We start from the raw sequence: 6,235 nt of genomic DNA, 5'->3' as shown, positions 1-6,235 counted from the left end.
TCTACTGGCCCGGAACCACTGATAACTATGATGTCACTGGAATCTACTGGCCCGGAACCACTGATAACTATGATGTCACTGGAATCTACTGGCCCGGAACCACTGATAACTATGATGTCATTGGAATCTACTGGCCCGGAACCACTGATAACTATGATGTCATTGGAATCTACTGGCCCGGAACCACTGATAACTATGATGTCATTGGAATCTACTGGCCCGGAACCATTGATAACTATGATGTCATTGGAATCTACTGGCCCGGAACAATTGATAACTATGATGTCATTGGAATCTACTGGCCCGGAACCACTGATAACTATGATGTCATTGGAATCTACTGGCCCGGAACCACTGATAACTATGTTGTCACTGAAAGCTACTGGCCCAGAACCACAGATATCTATGTTGTCACTGAAAGCTACTGGCCCAGAACCACAGATATCTATGTTGTCATTGGAAGCTACTGGCCCAGAACCACAGATATCTATGTTGTCATTGGAAAGCTACTGGCCCAGAACCACAGATATCTATGTTGTCACTGGAAGCTACTGGCCCAGAACCACTATATCTATGATGTAATTGGAAGCTACTGGCCCAGAACCACTGATAACTATGTTGTAATTGGAAGCTACTGGCCCAGAACCACAGATATCTATGTTGTCATTGAAAGCTACTGGCCCAGAACCACATATCTATGTTGTCACTGAAAGCTACTGGCCCAGAACCACAGATATCTATGTTGTCATTGGAAAGCTACTGGCCCAGAATCGCAGATATCTATGTTGTCGTTGGAAAGCTACTGGCCCAGAACCACAGATATCTATGTTGTCACTGGAAGCTACTGGCCCAGAACCACAGATATCTATGTTGTCATTGGAAGCTACTGGCCCAGAACCACAGATATCTATGTTGTCACTGAAAGCTACTGGCCCAGAACCACAGATATCTATGTTGTCATTGGAAGCTACTGGCCCAGAACCACAGATATCTATGTTGTCATTGGAAAGCTACTGGCCCAGAACCACAGATATCTATGTTGTCATTGGAAAGCTACTGGCCCAGAACCACAGGTACATCTATGTTGTCACTGAAAGCTACTGTAGAACCACAGACATCTATGTTGTCACCAAAGCTACTGGCCCAGAACTGCAGATATCTATGTTGTCACTGGAAGCTACTGGCCCAGAAACACAGATATCTATGTTGTCATTGGAAAGCTACTGTACACCAGAAACACAGATATCTATGTTGTCATTGGAAGCTACTGTAGAACCACAGATATCTATGTTGTCACTGAAAGCTACTGGCCCAGAACCACAGATATCTATGTTGTCATTGGAAAGCTACTGGCCCAGAACCACAGATATCTATGTTGTCATTGGTAAAGTATACTGGCCCAGAAACACATATATCTATGTTGTCATTGGAAAGCTACTGGCCCAGAAACACATATATCTATGTTGTCATTGGAAAGCTACTGGCCCAGAACACATATATCTATGTTGTCATTGGAAAGCTACTGGCCCAGAAACACAGATATCTATGTTGTCACTGAAAGCTACTGTATGTATACCAGAACTGCAGATATCTAGGTTGTTGGGTGTGGACACCATAGGCTATGTTGTAGGGTGTGGGTACTGTATGTACACCATAGGTACTGTATGTATACCATAGGTACTGTATGTACACCATAGGTACTGTATGTATACCATAGGTACTGTATGTACACCATAGGTACTGTATGTATACCATAGGTACTGTATGTACACCATAGGTACTGTATGTACACCATAGGTACTGTATGTATACCATAGGTACTGTATGTATACCATAGGTACTGTATGTACACCATAGGTACTGTATGTATACCATAGGTACTGTATGTACACCATAGGTACTGTATGTACACCATAGGTACTGTATGTATACCATAGGTACTGTATGTACACCATAGGTACTGTATGTACACCATAGGTACTGTATGTATACCATAGGTACTGTATGTACACCATAGGTACTGTATGTACACCATAGGTACTGTATGTACACCATAGGTACTGTATGTATACCATAGGTACTGTATGTACACCATAGGTACTGTATGTACACCATAGGTACTGTATGTATACCATAGGTACTGTATGTACACCATAGGTACTGTATGTATACCATAGGTACTGTATGTACACCATAGGTACTGTATGTATACCATAGGTACTGTATGTACACCATAGGTACTGTATGTACACCATAGGTACTGTATGTATACCATAGGTACTGTATGTATACCATAGGTACTGTATGTATACCATAGGTACTGTATGTACACCATAGGTACTGTATGTACACCATAGGTACTGTATGTACACCATAGGTACTGTATGTATACCATAGGTACTGTATGTACACTGTGCATAGGTACTGTATGTACACCATAAGGTACTGTTATGTATACCATAGGTACTGTATGTACTACCATAGGTACTGTATGTAATGGCACCATAGGTACTGTATGTATACCATAGGTACTGTATGTACACCATAGGTACTGTATGTGGATACCATTCCAGGTACTGCATGTTCACCATAGGGACTGTATGTAGACCATGGGTACTGTATGTATACCATAGGTACTGTATGTACACCATAGGTACTGTATGTACACCATAGGTACTGTATGTATACCATAGGTACTGTATGTATAACATAGGTACTGTATGTATAACATAGGTACTGTATGTACACCATAGGTACTGTATGTACACCATAGGTACTGTATGTACACCATAGGTACTGTTTGTACACCATAGGTACTGTATGTACACCATAGGTACTGTATGTACACCATAGGTACTGTATGTACACCATAGGTACTGTTTGTACACCATAGGTACTGTATGTACACCATAGATACTGTATGTACACCATAGGTACTGTATGTATACCATAGGTACTGTATGTACACCATAGGTACTGTATGTACACCATAGGTACTGTTTGTACACCATACGTTGGTTGTTGATGCAGTACTGGTATACATTTTTATTTCTGTGCTTTTTTTCTAGTGAGATTGTCATTGGTCTTGAGCTCACCGACGAGTGTGTGTGCCTTGCTGATGTAGTATCTGTGCTGCTGCTGCTGTGGTGGTGACATCATCACTAAGGGCCTGGCTGTAACCCTTACTGTTCATCCTCTCTGCTAGAGTGGTTTCTTAAGTGTGAAGGATCACTAAGAAGAGCTCCCCGGTTGGGTTTAGGTTGTGTATGAAATGGCACCCCGAAGTAGTGCACTATATATTCGAGCCCTCAAACTCAACTCTGTAGTGCACTATATATTAGGGCCCTCAAACTCAACTCTGGACCTCAGAGCCAGTTCCAATGCATTTTTGCATTGTTCCCCTCTAATCGGGGACTGATTTAGACCTGGGACACCGGGTGGGTGATTCCCCTCTAACCAGGGCCTGATTTAGACCTGGGACAACAGGTGGGTGATTCCCCTCTAACCAGGGACTGATTTAGACCTGGGACACCAGGTGGGTGATTCTCCTCTAATCAGGGCCTGATTTAGACCTGGGACAACAGGTGGGTGATTCCCCTCTAACCAGGGCCTGATTTAGACCTGGGACAACAGGTGGGTGATTCCCCTCTAACCAGGGCCTGATTTAAACCTGGGACAACAGGTGGGTGATTCCCCTCTAACCAGGGACTGATTTAGACCTGGGACACCAGGTGGGTGATTCCCCTCTAATCAGGGCCTGATTTAGACCTGGGACACCAGGTGGGTGATTCTCCTCTAATCAGGGCCTTATTTAGACCTGGGACACCAGGTGGGGTGATATTAATTATTAGTTAGAACAGAAAAGCAGACTACCTCATAGGGGTCAGAGTTGAATACCCCTGGGAATAGGGTACCATTTTAGACCCTGGTTCGTTGTTGCTGTTTTTTTGCTCTGAAAACAGACCTGTTATTGATAGTATTATCGGCCTTGGAGACTAAAGCGAAAATACACATTCTCTTTCTCTCTGAACAAGTTGACTTGACAATCTTCAATAAAAATAAAAAAAATCAATGATGAGGCAATAACCATTGTCAATGTTTCAATAACCTCAGAAATACTGAGGGCTGAGTGAGGCTGTCGAACTGTAGATGTCTCTGTCTATTCTGTATGTATCTCTACACCTGTCTGTCTCATGTTGTTTTCTCTCTGCATTTTAAATGGCACCCTCTTCACTATTTAGTGCACTACTTTTGACCAGTGCCCTGCTCAACAGTAGTGCACTATATAGGGAATATAATGCCAATGGGCCCTGGTCAAACGTAGTGCACTATATAGGGAATATAATGCCAATGGGCCCTGGTCAAACGTAGTGCACTATATAGGGAATATTGTGCTATTTGGGATGCATCCCTTTGTCTCCTTCCTACCGTATGTGTCAGTACTTTCCTTACGGTCTAGTTAAGACCGATAGGCCAAAGGTCCTTACAATAACAGTGTTATTAGAAGCACAACTTAAATTAGAGCCCGAACAGTGTTCAGTGTAAAGACAGTACAGTAGAACACCTGGTACGGAGTACAGTAGAACACCTGGTACGGAGTACAGTAGAACACCTGGTACGGAGTACAGTAGAACACCTGGTACGGAGTACAGTAGGAACACCTGGTTCGGAGTACAGTAGAACACCTGGTACGGAGTACAGTAGAACACCTGGTTCGGAGTACAGTAGAACACCTGGTACGGAGTACAGTAGGAACACCTGGTTCGGAGTACAGTAGAACACCTGGTACGGAGTACAGTAGAACACCTGGTACGGAGTACAGTAGAACACCTGGTACGGGGTACAGTAGGAACACCTGGTACGGAGTACAGTAGAACACCTGGTACGGAGTACAGTAGAACACCTGGTACGGAGTACAGTAGAACACCTGGTACGGGGTACAGTAGAACACCTGGTACGGGGTACAGTAGAACACCTGGTACGGAGTATAGCTGCAGCTGTTTTTGTGGTTGTCCAAGGTAATCCAGTGGTCTGTAATCTCTCCCTATTCTTTTTGTAGTACTAGTTGAAAGTAGTGTACTGTGTAGGAGATAGGGGGGACATTTGGGAGGAACTTTAACCCAGGATTTGCTGCTGTGATGGTTTTGACTGGTTTTTAATTTATTTTAACTATTTATTTGTCTGAGGTATTTGAGCCTCAGTGAGGACTGTACAGACAATGTTTACCTGTGTTGGTTTGTGTTCCACCACAGAATTTGAATAAATTATGATTCCAGAATTAGAATTCTAATTCTGTGGTTTCCACCCTGTGTGTGTTGTGTGTGTGTGTGTGTGTATACAGTATCATCTGCCTGTTGTATCAATCAGGATTTTGATAGAGAGGAGGGCAGGTGCTATAGAGAGGTGTTGCTGTTCCTCTCCTATGCTGGACCACCAGCCCATGATCTGAATGATGTCTGTTGTGAGATGATGAATACAATATAGTTATGTGACTTGTTCAAATAAACACTATGACACAAAAACTGGATTGGATCTCTACTGTCTCTCTTAAACTCACACAAAATGTTGTTTGAATTACGGACTGCAGCTTTAAAACAGCGGCAGCAGCAATAAACAACAGTACTGTAATGCCCACTGAAAGAGACTTGAAAAGCTAAAGGTGTGGAGAAATGGCATAGAACTCCAGTGTTGGTGAATATTCCAAATCAGAATACTGGAACCCCGTGGAACATCAAAAGCCAAATGGTTTCATATCACAGTTTTATACCATAGAACTGGAGATGGAACCATAGAATTACGAATTGGACCTAACTCCAGAAAGTTCCATAGTAGGCTATTGTACTTCGGGAACTGAAGGCCTGAGAAGAGTACATAGCCATGCAAATGCGACAGCAACAATGCCACCGTGTGGTAAAAACTGATATTGCATCAACATTAACGAAGAATTCGAAATTAGAATTATGTTCGATTTCATTTATACCGTGGTAATAACAATAACGCTAAAATTCTCTCCCAAATAGCCAAGAAACAAACACTTGCTTGTTTATGCCTCGTACTTTTGAATGCATCACAAATATTATAAGTTCTTATTTTCAGCTATAAACTGCATCTAGTTTTGGGACACAACGTCGTGAGTCTGTGTATTGGCAGCGGTTTAAATTTAAGTAAAAATACTTAATGACTACTTAAGTAGTTTTTTTATCGTATTTGTAATTTACTTTACTATTTATATGTT

General features: G+C 42.3%; 1 long non-coding RNA gene across 17 annotated transcripts; it reads left to right on the top strand.

Annotated features, from left to right (window-relative positions):
- The first annotated feature begins 1,660 nt into the window (after positions 1-1,660).
- On the top strand, positions 1,661-5,309 carry LOC127916425 (uncharacterized). Of its 17 annotated transcripts, XR_008094964.1 has the most exons (6): positions 1,661-1,797; positions 1,838-2,397; positions 2,634-2,673; positions 2,714-2,793; positions 2,934-3,584; positions 3,634-5,309. It is a non-coding gene; the product is annotated as an uncharacterized LOC127916425 (long non-coding RNA). The 17 variants fall into 17 exon arrangements; XR_008094980.1 differs by lacking the exon at positions 2,634-2,673 and having other exon boundaries at positions 1,838-2,157; positions 2,218-2,257; positions 2,714-2,773; positions 2,934-5,309; XR_008094979.1 differs by lacking the exon at positions 2,634-2,673 and having other exon boundaries at positions 1,838-2,157; positions 2,218-2,257; positions 2,934-5,309.
- Positions 5,310-6,235: the final 926 nt, after the last annotated feature.

This window comes from Oncorhynchus keta, chromosome 35, assembly GCF_023373465.1.
Source record: "Oncorhynchus keta strain PuntledgeMale-10-30-2019 chromosome 35, Oket_V2, whole genome shotgun sequence".
In the NCBI taxonomy this organism is placed as follows: domain Eukaryota; kingdom Metazoa; phylum Chordata; class Actinopteri; order Salmoniformes; family Salmonidae; genus Oncorhynchus; species Oncorhynchus keta.
Note: the sequence above shows the minus strand (reverse complement) of the source record. Positions and strands in the feature narration are given on the sequence as shown.